The sequence below is a fragment of the Nematolebias whitei genome, chromosome 8 (genome assembly GCF_014905685.2).
Source record: "Nematolebias whitei isolate Nwh7 chromosome 8, NemWhi1, whole genome shotgun sequence".
Classification (NCBI taxonomy): Eukaryota; Metazoa; Chordata; class Actinopteri; order Cyprinodontiformes; family Rivulidae; genus Nematolebias; species Nematolebias whitei.
In genome coordinates this window covers 51,138,198-51,151,965 of record NC_056505.1, presented here as the reverse complement: position 1 = coordinate 51,151,965, position 13,768 = coordinate 51,138,198, and the positions used below count along the sequence as shown (strand labels likewise).

Sequence of the window (13,768 nt, the reverse complement as noted above, 5' to 3'; positions counted from 1 at the left end):
ACCGCTTGTTGGGTGATATCTGTGGAAATCCCAGTGAGAGACCGAGGCGACCGCTTGTTGGGTGATATCTGTGGAAATCCCGGTGAGTGAATAACTCAGTTGAGCTCACTTAGCTTGCGGCTAATGTATAGATAAGTTAAATATTAAACTGCCAGATACTGAGATATGTCTCTAAATAAACCAATAGGGAGTTTGTTGGACTTTGTCCTAATGTTTTAATTGCTTTGGTGTGTTTTACATCATTGTACTGACAAAAATAAGAATAAAAATGCTAACCGAGCTAATGCTAGCACTAACCACAGGTGCTAATGCTAAAGGCCTGTATCAATTTACAAGAGTAGAATTAGCTCTACAATGACAAAGAATGTGCTTTTTGTATTCTAAATCATATCGGTTCATTAAAAATACATACAGTTCATAGGAAGCCATGTTAAAGCAACTATAAGTTGTTTTTGGTTAAAATAATAAATGTTGAAGTGTTAAAAATTCATTAATCAACATTTTAAGTCAAAGTCAGAGATTCTTTAATGTCGTTCCACCTCATGTGGTACATGTGGTGGAGCGAAATTATGTCCACAGGGTCCCAGTTACATCCAACAATAAAATGTAAAAGAAAAACAGTAATAACATCTAAGATATGAACTAAGAAAAACATCAACTAAATATACACTAAGCACTAATAGCATAAAAACATTACGTCAAACATCAGCACAAACATGAGTCTGTGTGAGCAGATGAGCACGCATGAACACATCAACATGAAACAGATCAGCAGCAACATGATGTGATTTGTCACAGTGATTATTCTGGTAAGAGATTCATGAGTCTTAGGTTGTTTTCACACGAGATAGTCCGGTAGACTCGGTTCGGTTAGGGACCAATATTCATGAGCTTTTGTTACATTTGAGCTGGTGTGTTTGCATTCACACTGCACTGTGCAGTCGAGTCAACCTGTTGAACCAACCTGTTCCCCCGCTCGCCTGTGGGGGCGCTGCACCAAGAACTACTGAAAGAAATGACACAAAAACCTCTGAAGACATGTCTTCTTCTTCTTCTGTAAATAAAAACAAAAACTGAGTGGAATCAAGTTTTATCATTTTAGGAGTTATATTTTGTCATTTGTCAAAAATGGACTTAGCATTAGCAGAAGATGAGACAGAAGACCATGGAGAATATTGTTTTTCACACAAGGCAGCTGACGGCTCCATATGAGCCAAGAAAAACGCGTGTTTGTTTGTCCTGCGCTGTACTCCACTTCTTGCTTGTGGAGCGGGGCTCGGTCTGTTTACATTCACACTGTATTCGAACCGCGCTGGAGTTCTCTTCTACCGGACCGAGACCTAGGTTTTAGCCCGGGCCAGAGTTCGCCTTTTTGTTCTGTGACAGAGTTTGATGGAGCGTTCACACCTCCCCAAACGAACCGGACTTTCTAGGAAAACGAGCAAGAGTTCAATTAAAGCGGACTAAACAGGGCTGGTGTGAATGCACCCTAACAGCCTCAGGGTAGAAGCTGTTCCTCAGTCTAGTGGTTCTACACTTAATGCTCCTCAACCTCCTTCCTGAGGGGAGCGGGGCAAAAAGTGTGTGTGCTGGGTGAGTGAGGTCCTTCATGATGCAGGTGGCCCTCTTCCTGCATCTGGAGGTATAGATGTCTGTGATGGTGGGGAGGCTGACTCCAACATCTTCTGTGCAGCCTTCACCACTCTCTGCAAAGCTTTTCTTTCTGCAGCTGTGCAGCCTCCATGCCACACGTTGATGCTGGAGCACAGGATGCTCTCCACTGCACACCTGTAGAAGGAGGTGAGGACTGAGCTTCCCCAGACCAGCTCGTCTCAGCCGTCTGAGGAAGTAGAGTCTCTGATGAGCTTTCTTCATCAGGCTGGTGGTGTTGCTCCAGCTGAGGTTGTTGTTCAGGTGCACACCCAAGTACTTGTAGCTGGAGACCACTTCCACCGCAGATCCTCTTATGTTCAGGGGGTGTAGGTGTGTTTGTTCCTTCTGAAGTTCAAAATAATCTCATCTTATTCACATTGATGTGAAGATTATTCTCTTTGCACCAGCCCTCCAGGTGTTCCACCTCTTGCCTGTAGCTGGACTCATCATTGTTTGTGATGCATTTGTATGGCATCCTCTGTTGATCAGTTCTCACGGTATGCATACTGATGAGGGTCCTCGTTGATGTTGATGGTTGTTTTGATGTGGGTCATGACCAGTTTTTCTAAGCATTTAGCGACTATCGGGGTGAGGGCCACTGGCCGATAGTCAATCAGACCAGTCACTGTAGAGCTTTTTGGGACTGGGATGATGGTGGCAGTCTTTAGGCAGGTGGGAACTGTCTCCAGGGTAAGTGAGGTGTTAAAGGTGTCTGCTAGCACCTCGCAGAGCTGATCGGCACATTCTTTCAACACTTTTCCGGGGATGTTGTCTGGGCCGGTTGCCTTGTGTGGATTAATCCTCCTGAAAGTACTCCATACTTCTACTGAGGTCACGCTGAGATGCTCTTCATCCCGTGGTGAGGTCAGAAAATTTTGAATAAAGTAGATGCCATTTCTTGCATTCTGGTGTATTTTAACAGACTGTTTAACATTTAGTTTTACCTACATAAGTAACACTTGATTCAATATCTATTATAGATTTAATGGCACAACAAGGAGTAGCCTGACCAACAGCTCTCCTTGTGTGAATAGAGCACGCTCCGCTTTTTTTTTTTCCATTCAACCTTTATTTAAACAGATAAATCACATTGAACCTCGAAGACTCATTTACAAGTGAGACCTGTTTGGACAGACAAAAACAGTGGTTAACTGGACACATGTAGGAATTGGAGGCGAAAAAAATTCCTATCAGACTTTTTTCTTGGCTGAGAAAAACCCCTAATATTGAAAAAACACCTCGCACAAACAAGCACATATTTACGTAAACATTCTGCAATCAGAAACGAGAGCAGTCAACAACGCTTATAGATGCTCTCGAGGTCACTATAATCAGTCAATGTCCTCTAATGAGATCCATAAACATTCTCGAGGGATGTCGAGAAATGGCCAAGGATAACCTCTATAAGAATCCAGAGTCCTGAAATGATGACCAAGTTTTTTCAGCTGGTTTCATCTGGTTATCAGTTGGAAATTCCTCAGGGAGGGGTGGTGAGCGTCAGATCACATTTTCTCCAGGCGACTTTAGATAAGATGACCTTCAAGGCCAGCCAAGGCGACCAAAATTTAAATAAACACACAGTTGTTTTGGGGACAGGCAGAACTTAATGACATCAACCTTCAGTCTGTGTCGGTCTACTCGGTTCCGAAATGTCCAAATTAACATGGCCACACCGATGGAAACGTGTCTGAGTAAAAATCCCCAAGATCTGATCCATTCAGCCCAAAGCATTTGAGTCCGGGTACTCCAGACATGAACCAAGCCATCATAAAGGCAAGCAGCATGATCGGGTCCAAATTTGCTGCTGACTACTTCCTTGATTGTAGATAAAACTAGCACCAGCTGAATCCAAAAAGCAGGAACCAGTTATCGAAAATCCAATTAAATATGCGTCCTTAAAATCCACAGATGGCAGCAGAGATAGACACATCATCAAGTTTTCCAGTCGATGAGATGTCCAGCTGCGTACGTGCCAACAGGGTAAATCGGCTCGCCCAAAGCCTGTCTTCTCTTCGAAGAAATGTTGTAAAGTGAGTTGAGGGACCAACTGGTCGAAACAAGTCCATAATTATGGTTCGGAAGAAATGCAAGAGAGTCTCAGCAATTTCACAGACAGACAGAGCAGCAAAGCAAAGCGGAGAGGGAGGGAGAGAAGCATCCGATTTCGTGGGGAGCGAGTGGTGAAGCTTCTCTCATCATCCTAGCCACAGTCTAAGAAACATACCATAGTGTAGTCTAAGTTAACTTTTAGGGGGAAAAATCACTACCCAATATAAAACAATAATAATAATCACTTTTTCTTACCAATGGTCTAGCATAAATCAATATGATCATCATCCATCATGTTTATTAGTTGCTTAAAATGCCTAATTAAAACTCCAGTAATCGGCTAGGTCTACTGTAACCTTACCCAGTTGTAGGGTCAAGAGACAAACATGTAGCATTAACACAGTACGAACAACATTCAGGAATTGATTTTATAAGAACATTATCAAATATTTTACATGAACGGTAAGATTGCTTCACCTACAAGGAAATGTAAAGTTTGGTACGAACACCAGTATCCTCACCAACTTTTATAGTCAGAGTCAGAGTTTCTTTATTGTCATTCACACCTCATGTGGTACATGTGGTGGAGCGAAATTATGTTCACAGGGTCCCAGTTACATCCAACAATAAAATGTATAAGAAAAACAGTAATAACATCTAAGATATGAACTAAGAAAAACATCAACTAAATATACACTAAGCACTCATAACATAAAACATTGAACATCAGCACAAACATGAACATGAGTCTGTGAGCAGATGAGCACGCATGAACACATCAACATTGAAACAGATCAGCAGCAACATGAAACAGATCAGCAGCAACATGATGTGATTTTTCACAGTGATTATTCTAGTTAGAGATTCATGAGTCTAACAGCCTCAGGGTAGAAGCTGTTCCTCAGTCTAGTGGTTCTACACTTAATGCTCCTTAACCTCCTTCCTGAGGGAAGTGGGGCAAAAAGTGTGTGTGCTGGGTGAGTGGGGTCCTTCATGATGCAGGTGGCCCTCTTCCTGCATCTGGAGGTGTAGATGTCTGTGATGGTGGGGAGGCTGATTCCGACAGATTTCTGTGCAGCCTTCACCACTCTCTGCAAAGCTTTTCTTTCTGCAGTTGTATAGGTGCACCATTGAGAACCTACTGACAGGCTGCATCACAGGGTGGTACATGAACTGCACCAGTCAGAGCCGGAAAGTTCTAGAGGGTGGTGCAAACTGCAGAGGACATCACTGGAAGCAGTCTTCACACCATCCAGGACATCTACCACAGCCGATGTCTGCGTAAAGCATGCAGCATCATTAAGGACTACACCCACCCAGCACAAGGATTCTTCTATCTACTACTCTCAGGCAGACGATACAGGAGTCTGCCATCGCGCACAAAAAGACTAAAAGACAGTTATTGTCCACAAGCTGTCAGATTACTGAACTCTCATTAAATAACACTGAACCACTGGCAATAACTTTGCACCAAGCCACATCTGTGACAACTAATATGACTAATATTAGCTTCTGATACCTAATATTTTTTATTGCTAATGCATTATGTGGCTGTATCATGTATCTACCTTACCATCATAATTCATCTCAGTGTTACTCACAACCTGTGTAATAATCTGTCACACAACCTGTGTAGTTTATGTTAGTTATGTGACGTATACATCATGTGAATTTAAGCTTATATTACTACCTTGAAATACTTATTCATACAAATTCATCCTACTTGCACCATTATATTCTACCATGTTGTTGTTTACTATTTTTTTCTTAAGGACCTTGTAAATATTGTATTTACCTCTAAAAAAACTTAAATCTGGTTCTCTGGACGTTCAAAAAAACCAAAACAAACAAAAAAAAACAAAAAAACAAATTGTAGAAACGTTTCGTCTTTCATCCGAAAGACTTGTTCAGTCTGAGGTGCTGTATTCAGCTCAGTCACCTCAGACTGAACAAGTCTTTTTGGTACTTTATGTTGTACCCTTATTGAATGCTTTAGTATTTCTTGTTTGTTTGTTCATTGTTTTAGGAGTGTAATCAGTTCTTCTCATCCTGAATATTTTGTTGTACTGTTAACCTTGTGTTAACCTGCATATGACAAATAATCATAACCTGAATTAAGCATTAACCTTTAATTTAACCATTAAGCATACAATGTAATTATGACAGAAAATGGAGGATTTACTTGCAGTTAATTTCGTAGAGATGAACATGTGGAAGCTACTTCCTGTTTATAACTTGTGATCAGCTGATGGGGTCGGTCCCCAGCTTTTTACATGTTTTCCAAACTCTGTTTAATTTTTGAAAATGAATAAACTGTATCCCACCCTCTAAACGCTCAGGATAACACGTGTCTGGATTACCTGTTTTCCACTGACACCGTTTACCCATTTTGTTCTGGTGATTTTTCACAAACACCTCTGACTGTAAAGCGTCCAGGCTGCAGCCTCAGGTAAGGGGCGTTTACCTTTGGGACTAATTGAGGTTACCGATTGGTCATTTGCTGACACACCTACTGGATTGATTGACAGGTCGCACAGAGGAACCGACTTGAAGAAGAAAAAATTAACCACCGAGCTGCAGCCCTGCGGAGGAGGCGGGGCGGTCCAGGAGCAGCGGTAGCGTGTTCTGTGTTTAAATGTTGTTCATAAAAAGTTCTAAATAATAAAAAAATAGTGAGCGCCGGTCCTGCAGCCCACAAATCACACTGGCCCACTGGGAAATCTCCAGACCCTTCCAACTGGCCACTCTGGGCCTGCATGTACTAATGTAACCCAGAACTGAGGATGCGTATAGGTCCAGATCAAGCGATCCTCCATTTTTAGCAGCTTCTCTGAAAACCTGCCAGTCTGTTCGATCAAAACAATCTCTCAGTATGGGCCACTGTCCTGGATCCAACATTTAACTTTCTTTTGTACCAGTCTGGAGCATCTCAGCAGGGGGAGGTAAGCAGGGACCATTAAGATTGAGATGTGGTCTGAAAGTCCTAAGTGGGGGCGGGGTTCAGATTTGTATGCATCTTTTACGTTTTTGTAAACACGATCCAGTGTGTTGTTTCCACGTGTTGGTATGCCCACATGCTGGTAAAAGCTTGGAAGGCAGTCCTTTAGATTCATGTGATTAAAGTCTCCGGCTACCACATAAAGAGCCTCAGGGTGTTTGTTCTGCAGCGAGATGAGGCGATTGTGGAGCTCCTGCAGAGCGTCGTTAGCTTTAACATTCGGTGGAATGTAAACAACCATCATGAAAGTCACTGTGAACTTGCGGAGTAGATAATAAGGCCGACATTTCACTGTTATTTGCTCCAAAGCCTTCTAGCATGAGCTTTGAGCTTGAGCTAAAAGCAAAAGAAAGGTAAAATGATTAATATGCCTGATCTAAAACAAGTTAAATCTGGTCCTCTGGACATTCAAAAAAACAAAACAAAGCAAAACAACAAAAAAATGTAGAAACGTTTCGTCTCTCATCCGAGAGACTTCCTCAGTCTGAGGTGCTGTATTCAGCTCAGTCTCTTAAATAGCACCTTCTCAGAGTGGATCAACCAGTTTTGCTGCTGACAACCAAAACCAGCTGATCACATGCTCAAGAAGGACCATCAGCCTAACAATGGATCATTAGCACCTGATGGCTGTTTACTACTCACAGAGGGCTGAGTGATACTAGCAATCACAGCATTGTAAGAGGGGGACAATTGAACACGTAGGCCTCCACCCCTGTTTAACGATGGACGGTTTCTTTTCAAAAAGATGGCCTCCTTTACTCCTCTCTCAAACCATCGTTCCTCTCTATCCAGGATGTGCACATCTTCATCCCTGAAAGAGTGATCAGATCTGTTATGCAGTCTAACATTGATTTTGATTTCACAAACTATAGAGGCTGTGAGGTGACAACAGGAGACCTGAGTGCATCACTAGCAGAGGAGCTAAACTGCTTCTTTGCACGCTTTGATGCACCACAGCAGCACCCATCTGATCCTGCCCTGCCCCCACACCCACCCGGTTACTGCACCACTCCACTCACTGTACGGGAGCATGATGTTAGACGTTCCCTCCAATCAATGAACCCCAGGAAAGCTATTGGCCCAGATGGAGTACCTGGCAGGGTGCTCAAAACATGTGCCCTCCAGCTCGCCCCCACCTTCACCAGAATTTTCAATCTCTCCCTGGCCCAGGCTGTCATCCCTCCCTGCTTAAAATCTGCAACCATCATCCCAGTGTGAAAACGCCTACCATCACCAGCCTGAATGATTACCGACTGGTGGCTCTCAGTCCGGTAATCATGAAGTGCTTCGAGAGACTGGTTCTCCAGCACATCATGGACTATCTCCCTCCGAACTTTGACCCCTACCAGTTTGCATATCGCACCAACAGGTCCTCAGAGGATGCTACTGCAGTAGCTCTCCACACCGCGTTGAGCCACCTGGAACAACAGCACAGCTATGTTCGAACGCTCTTTGTGGATTACAGCTCGGCCTTTAACACAATCATTCCGGACATTCTTATAAATACATTGGACAATCTCGGCCTACCCCCACTCACATGTGCCTGGATAAAAGACTTCCTAACCAATCGGCCCCAATCTGTAAGACTTGGTCCCCACCTCTCCTCCACTTGTACGCTGAGCACTGGCTCCCCACAGGGCTGTGTGCTGAGCCCCCTGCTGTACTGTCTCTACACCCATGACTGCAGCCCGGCCCACAACAACAACCTCATCGTCAAGTTCGCTGATGACACCACAGTGGTCGGACTAATCTCTAAGGGAGATGAGACATTTTACAGACAGGAGGTCCTGGAGCTAGCAACCTGGTGCTCAGAGAAAAACCTGTCTCTGAATATCAAAAAAAACCAAGGAGGTGATTATTGATTTCAGGAAGCACAGCACCAACCTAGCCCCCCTTCACATCAATGGCGAATGTGTGGAGAGGGTTCACACTTTCAGATTTCTTGGTGTCCATATCTCTGCTGACCTAAACTGGAAAGAGAACACCACAGCGGTCATCAAGAAGGCTCAGCAGAGACTACACTTCTTAATAGTCCTTAAGAAGCACAACTTGAACACAAAACTGCTGCTGACCTTCTACCGCTCGTCCATCGAGAGCCTGCTGACATACTGTATCTCAGTATGGTACGGCAGCTGCACCCTGGCTGACAGGGAGAGGCTTCAGAGAGTACTCAAGACAGCACAAAAGATAACTGGCTGCCCTCTCCCCTCCCTGATGGACATTTACACATCACGCTGCCTCAACAGAGCAGAAAACATAATCATGGACTGTTCACACCCGGGTTTTGAACTGACTTGTTACCTTCAGGGAAGCGCTACAGGTGCATCAGAACAAGAACAAACAGATTCAAGAAGTTGTTTTCCTGAAAGCCATCACCACACTGAACTCACACATGCACTGATTTAATCATCTACCCTCCCAAACCCCTGGACTTCTACTGTGCAATACTACTGACATTTCATACTCTCAGTCACCTTAACTACCTCACTAATATCCATAATGTGCAATACAATGTGTAATACTTGTATTTTTTACTTTCATTATTATATCTATACTGCGTTACATTTTTTTATATTTTTAGTGTTTTTCTTAAGCATGTTTTGCACTGGAAAAAGGAGTGGCTCTTAATTTCATTGTACTGCGTATAATGACAATAAAGGCATTCTGATTCTGATTCTGATTAACTTATAAGTTATGCACTGCATATTTAAATTGTCAATGTATTTTGTTGGTTTAAGACTAAAAATATTTAACAGTTAACTACTGTTTATTGCATTTCATGGTAGTTCACCATAAACTTAAGCTGATTAAGCTAAAAACTAGAAGGAGAAATATGTGAATGATTTGTATTCTTGAAAAAAAGACATGGAATCTCATAATTGAACGGGAACAGAATGATTTACTTTCTGCACTTTATTCAGATTGATTTTATAGTGACTCTGGATTCTTTGATCGTGATGGCGAGCCGAGCCCATGCGAACTGTGGACAGGTGTAAATGGTGTGGCCAGCCGGGTCATCCTTTCGCAGAAGAACCTTCACAATCCGGAAAATCCATCTTGGGTTACAGATAAGACTTCATACACAACAGTACCTGGGTAGCAACGTTGCTAAAGAACTGAACTTATTTTTATTTTCTTTTTTCATGGGACGTCTGTGGCTGAGTGGTTAGAGCAGTCGTCCTCCAATGCAAGAGTTGGGGGTTTGAATCTACCAGCAGTCACATGCTGAAGTGTCCCTGGGCAAGACACTGAACCCCTCATAGCCTCTGATGTGTGTCCCATCAGTGTATGAATGTGATCTAAAAGCACTGATTAGTCTCATTAGAATGATTTGTTCAATTAGCTTTGTAGAGATCTAGTATAGAGCTGTATGAATGGGTCAATGAGGCACAGACTGTAGTGTAAAGCGCTTTGAGTATCTTGAAATAAGATAGAAAGGCGCTATATAAGTACAGTCCATTTATCATTTACCATAAAAGGGAAAGAGCTCTGTTTAATTTTTCTTGTATTTTATTTTTCTACATTTGTAAGTAAAATTGTTTCTGAATACTTGTGAGAAGCAATAAAATAATAAGTTCGGTATTCGGCTGGTGTGACATTACTCTTGGTGGAACCTAGTAGATGTTAGTGCCTGTTCCCTACTGGTCCACTTCAAGTTTCTTCTCGTGTTTAAAGGCATCAAATCAGTTAATACACACAAATATGCCAAAATAATCACACATTCAGTTGATTTTTATGTATTTTATTATAAAAATAATAATGTGTGATATGGTGATGAAAATTATGCATGACAAAAGTTAAATGAACATCAAATGACTTTGAATCAAAGGTCAAATTGATGAGTAAAATTAGTGAAACTTAAAAGGCAGACTTTGGACTAGTTTCTGTTTGTAAAGTGGTTAAAATTGTGTCTAAGGTAAGCTAATAATATTAGCTAATTTTTCTGATAAGTTTATTGTGATGTAGGGTCACCAGAAAAGCATTGAAAAGTCTCTCTCCTACTAGGATGTAGATGGTCAGAGCATGGTTCTGACAGCTGCTAATGATGCCAGCAAGGCCTAAGATGTTCCGGTGACTGAGAGGCAGAAGTCTCCTCAAAGTTCACCTGTCATCGGTTGGAGAGACAAAGGTCCGGCCACTGGCTCTGGAAGTCAGCTGGATTTACCACTCCTCTGCGGTGTGATTCTGGTTGCCTGTTAGGCAGCTGGAGCCCTGGATTCAATGCCAGCCTGGTTCTGGTCAGGTGCTGGGTAACTTCTGTATCTTTTGTCCTATCTCTCGTTTTGAGACGTCTGCAGAAGAGTGCTTCTTCTCTCTCTTTCTTCCTAGGATGTCTTGCTAGGAAGTATTCTTCTCTGAGTTGTAGTGCAAAAGCGTGTTTCTCCTCGCTCCCACTCTCTGAGAAGTGTGAAGGCTTTGGAGTTTCCTCTCCGTTCTTTGTTCAAGCATGTCTCTCTGGAGTTTTACTTAAGAAGTGAAACTTAACTCTGTGTTAGAACAGAGATAAAGGTTCATCTCGGGAAAAGGGGTGGTTCTAACTTTTACCTTGTTTTCAAATCCAAAGTCCCTTTTTCTCTGCCTTAAAAGTTTCCTTTTAAAGGAGAAAATAAGACAAATGTGTTATCTTAAAGAAATATTACTTATAACACACATTTTCATGAATAAACATTCAACATATGACATTTTAGAACTAAACTAAAAACATGCAATGTTTTAACAGAGGTGTCAATATTCACTGTCCATCTCCAGGAAAAGAATGTCAATTTGAACAAACAAAGGGTTCTTATGGTGTTATCTTCATGGGAATGAGTCTGGGAGAAATACTCCTTTTCGATAAGAGAAGATATCAACGTAGCGAGTTTGGATGTTTCAAAAACTCAAGAGGTCAGTTGAACAAAAGCTCTCATTAAAATGATCTGTCCGTTTCATGGGAAATGAGTTCATATTGGCAGTGAGGTTAACGCAGTGAATAAAATATGTGTTCATTCCCAAGGGAATAGATGAATCTTGTTTGAAACAGTTTAAAACACAAAACACAGGAATGATGGTTGTTTGAGGTGAGGTGAACTGTTTCTGAGATAAGGCGTTCTCTCTCTGAGGTGGTGTTCCCCTACAGGTGTAACGGTACACGTGGGTGTATTGAACTGTTTTGGTACAGCACGTTCGGTTCAGTCCACATGCGTACCGTTTCGGTTATTTTTTCACTCATTCAATTTTATTAACGAGAGATTATGCGCTGTGGAACTAAAGTTCCTAAGCGTGTTTCAGCACGGCACTATTATCTTGCAGCACGCGCAGCATTAGCAGCCTAGCATCTCGTTGTGGTCTCCTGTTTGTGAACATTATGTGTTTCTTGTTAAAAGACAAGTGAACAAATCCAAAGCTGTGTGTCGACGTTGTTTCACGGAGACTGGATCTGCAGCAGCAACACGTCCAACTTTTTAACCTGCTTGAAACGACATCATCCGAATGTGAACATCTTTTCTAGCAGCTTGGTGCAAAGAGCGATAACAGCAGCATTTAAACAACCGTTATCAGGTATTTCAGATCGTCCAAAGCAATAACACAAACTGTAGGAATTTTTAAAGCTCTGGATCTACCGAATGTACCGGAATGCCCGAATGTTGTTGATGCGCCGACTTTAAAGTTATTGAGCCTCGCTACGACGTCCCATCACGTCAACACTTCAGCCAAAAAGTTGTAGCAGCACTTTATGAAAAAGATAAAACTGATATTGTCAACAAACAAGACCCAAGATTAAAGCCCTGCTCTGATGATGATGAGCAAGAGATTCAACCACTTCATACACACACTCACAGTTCAGTTATTACAGACTTCTTAGCTGGAGGTGATCTGGTGGATCAAGAAGACTCAGCTGCTATCATCCACAGACTGCAAACAACACAGAGATAAAAAAAGAGTTAATAAGATGATAATTTTAAATTAAAAAAGTTCATTAGATCCCAATAATACAATAACAATACCTCTTCATGCATGATCATCATATGAGGTGGTTGAATATTCTCTGTCGCTCATCATCGATGTGGCAGGGCTTTAAATCTTGGGTCGGGCTCGTTTACGATATCAGTTTTAGCTTTTTCATAAAGTGCTGCTACAACTTTTTGGCTGAAGTGTTGACGTGATGGATGTCGTAGGCAGCAGGGCTTAAAAACTTTAATCATGTTTAAAACCGGCACATCAACAACATTTGGACGTAGATCCAGAGCTTTAAAAACTCCTTCATCTTGTGTTATTGCTCTGGACCGATCTGAATGACCTGATAAAGGTTGTTTAAATGCTGCTATCGGTCTTTGCACAACGGCTGTTTTTCTTCCTTGTATAAGAGATGTTCACATTCGGATGATGTTGGTTCAAGTGCGTTAACAAGTTAGACATGTTGCCTGTGGCAGATTCAATCTCCGTGAAACAACGCTGACACACAGCTTTGGATTTCTTCACTTGTCTTTTAACAAGAACAACATAATGTTCCCAAACAGGAGATTGCAACGAGATGGCTTGTTCATTGCCTGCTAGGCTGCTAATGCTATGAGTGCTGCAAGATAATAGCGCCGTGCTGAAACACGCTTAGGAACTTTAGTTCTGCGGTGCATAATCTCTCATTAATACCATACCATTTTATTTATAGAGCACTTAAAACAGCGACAAGGCCAACCAAAGTGCTGTACAGACAGAACAACAGGTAACACACAAAGCAAAATACAAAATGAAGTAAATCAGAATATAGACATAAAAATGATGCAGATAATTAATATAACGACTAACTGGTCTGGAGCATACAAGTTCAAAACACAGATCATCTGGTGTTGAAAGCTACTGAATAGTAGTGGGTTTTTAAACGGGATTCGAAAACAGAGAGGGAGGGGGCCTGTCTGACAAGCAGAGGTAACTCGTTCCAAAGTCTTGGTCCTGCTACAGAGAAGGCCTGTCACCTCTGCGCCTAAGACGAGTTCCTGGAACTGTGAGGAGCAACTGGTCCGCTGACCTCAGGGAACATGGTGGGACATACGGCTGTAGCAGATCAGAGAGATGGGGGGGGGGGGGGGGGGG

At 42.2% G+C, this 13,768-nt stretch overlaps 1 protein-coding gene across 1 annotated transcript in view; it reads right to left on the bottom strand.

Annotated features, from left to right (window-relative positions):
- LOC119413723 (cell cycle checkpoint protein RAD17) overlaps window positions 1–13,768 on the bottom strand; it is a 94,478-nt gene that overhangs the window by 15,459 nt on the left and 65,251 nt on the right. The window lies entirely within an intron of this gene.